Source organism: Cebus imitator, unplaced genomic scaffold (assembly GCF_001604975.1).
Source record: "Cebus imitator isolate Cc_AM_T3 unplaced genomic scaffold, Cebus_imitator-1.0 Scaffold754, whole genome shotgun sequence".
NCBI lineage: Eukaryota > Metazoa > Chordata > Mammalia > Primates > Cebidae > Cebus > Cebus imitator.
Genome location: NW_016108069.1, coordinates 411,918 through 414,663, shown reverse-complemented (window position 1 = coordinate 414,663; position 2,746 = coordinate 411,918).

Sequence of the window (2,746 nt, the reverse complement as noted above, 5' to 3'; positions counted from 1 at the left end):
AAAGAAAGAAAAAAAGGTCTGGAAATTTGACAGTATTTTTGTAATAGATTGGACTCACTTGTTTAGTTCTTCCAGGTTAAAGGCACAAGTCACCCTGGAAGTTGGACAAATAGATCATCTACAGTAATGTATGGTAGCTGCAGGTGCAGCGGCTGATGGGAACGTTGCTTTTATGCGCACTGTGCCTTGCAGTTTGGCACAACCCATTGTGCCGGGTACAGTGGTGCATGTCTGTAATCCCAGCTACTGGGGAGGCCGAGGCATGAGAATCACCTGAACTTGGGAGATGAAGGTTGCAGTTAGCCGAGATCGTGCCACTGCACTCTAGTTTGGGTGACCGAGCAAGACTCTGACTCAAAAAAAAAAAAAAAAAAAATAGAATCCTTCTAAGTAGTTCATCAGCCTAAGTCGTGTTGGCTGAACATTAAGACTTTGTCAAATCCTGGAAACATAGATAATATCATTTGAAGATATTACATTTTAAGGAACAAAATAATATTAAAATTAGGAAAAATTATTTTGCCATGGGATAAAATAGAAATGCTGCCATATATCTGACTCATTTGTTTGAAAATCTTTATATGATTGTTGCTTCATTTAAAAAATCAGACCTCACAAATCTGACACAGTTATGTGCAAAATAGCCCCCTGAAGGCCAATGTGAGCCCACATGCCTCTGGTGGTTTATTTCTAGAGTGCACTTTCTATGGGTCTTTATCATGTTTCCAAAAAAAAGGAAGTCGCCCATCTTTAGTGCAGGTCTTGCTGCCAATGAAATTTTAAAATATGACTTTGATACAATGTGACTAGACAATAATTAAAATTAGACAAAGAAAATATTTCAGTCTCATTGGAGGTTGGCAGCATTTTTTGAAGTTCAAAATTTATGATTCGGCCGGGCACAGTGGCCCAAGCCTATAATCCCAGCACTTTGGGAGGCTAAGGGGGCGGATCATTTGAGGTCAGGAGTTTAAGACAAGCCTGGCCAACATGATGAAACCCGGTGTCTATTCAAACTAAAAAAATTAGCTGGGTGTGGTGGCATGCGCCTGTAATCCCAGCTATTTGGGAGGCTGAGGCAGGAGAATGGCTTGAATCTGGGAGGCGGAGGTTGTGGTGAGCTGAGATGGTACCACTGCCCTCCAGCCTGGGCAACAGAGCAAGATTCCATACAGAAAACAAAAACAAACACAAAACAAGTTGTGATTCTCTAAACTGTGGGTCGGGGTAAAGCTAATGGGAACCTGTGGAGAACGGAAGTTTGCAGTCTACACGTGGAATCTGCAGTTCTGTTAGGAGAGAGTGGCAGTGCAAAAGACCAACAACTCCTTAGCTTCTTCCCTAGCAGAGAGCCCATTTTGGGGGTGATGCTGACAATGACCCAAAGTGTCTGGTTCTCCGGTGGTGGGCACAGCTGATGTTATCCTTCCTGTGCTGGCAATTTTCTAAGTGAGTCCAGATCCTCTAGAAGGAAGGATGGACATGAGGTCTCTGGCAGAGGCCTTTGTATTGCAGTGGGAGGTCTCTGTGTGCAGCGCTGTGGAAGAGGTCTCTGTGGCGTCCAAGCCTCCCAAGGAAATTTACCAGCTCCAGGGACTGGAGATTTGGACCCCACCTCCGCCTCTCCCAGTCCATTAGAACACATGTTTCCAGCATCTGTGGGGTCCTCCAAGTTGTCCTCGGGAGAGTCCCAATTGTTGGTGGATGTTGGATGTGCGGTGTTCAGGGTGGTGTCTGGGATTTTGGTGTCTTGTGTGTCCAGCAGCTTTGGCACGTCCAGTCTGAGGAAAGTGGGACCCCTGCCTTCCCCTGCCTGCATGTGGGGTGTCCCTCGAAGGAAGCCTTTGGTAGGTGGGTGGGAAGATTAGGGTGCTGGAATGGACACTGTGAGGAGGTGCAGAGGCACCAGGCTCTAGCAACCTCCTGGCTCCAGGAGAGGTCCGGGTCAGGATCACTGCAGCAACCAACGCCTCGGATCACTCGAGGGCTGGAAGGCAAAGGCACCCACCAGCTGTGTAGACAGGAGCGTTCAGGGTCGTTGCACATTGGGCATGTTGTGGCATTAGTTTGAGAATCAGCCTGGGTGGAGTTGGACCAGGACACCCAGTCAGGGTTCCGATGTCTGGGAGGGGAACGCCCACGTGGCTTGTGTGAAGGATGCTTCAGGGGATGCAAAGGCTCTGGTAGCTGGGAGGAGCTCAGGGATTACAGAGACCCCAAGGATTCTATGGAGGTGGTTGGGTTTGGTAATAGGGTGCCTGCATGTGGCCGGTGTAAAGGGTGCTTCAGGGGACACAAAGGCTCTGGGAGGTGCTCAGGGTTGACAGGGACTCAAAGGACCCTATGGAGGTCTTCAAGTCTGGTGATGGGATGGAGGCCAGAGGACCTGGGGGAGCCCATGGGGACAAGCTGGTGGGGGAAGATTTCCCATGCCCTCATGTGGCCAGTGGTTCCTAGCAGGTGCTCGTTTGTACACTGGCCCTGGTCAGTCTTGGTATGGAAGGTGATGGGAGCTGCCCTCCCCAGGGAGCTTCCTCAGGTGCCTGCAGCAGACAGGAGGCACAGGCTGCAGCCGGGAGCACTGCGCACCCGCGGCCCATGCCCCTTCAGAGCCCCCACGCTGACTTCACAAAGCTCTGCCTACCCCGTCCCAGGGCTTTAGTGACATCCCAGCTGTGACCTCCCCCTCCCAGATCAGCCCCAGGCCCTGGCAGGAAGGAGGACACCAGGGATAAGGGGAAAGAGC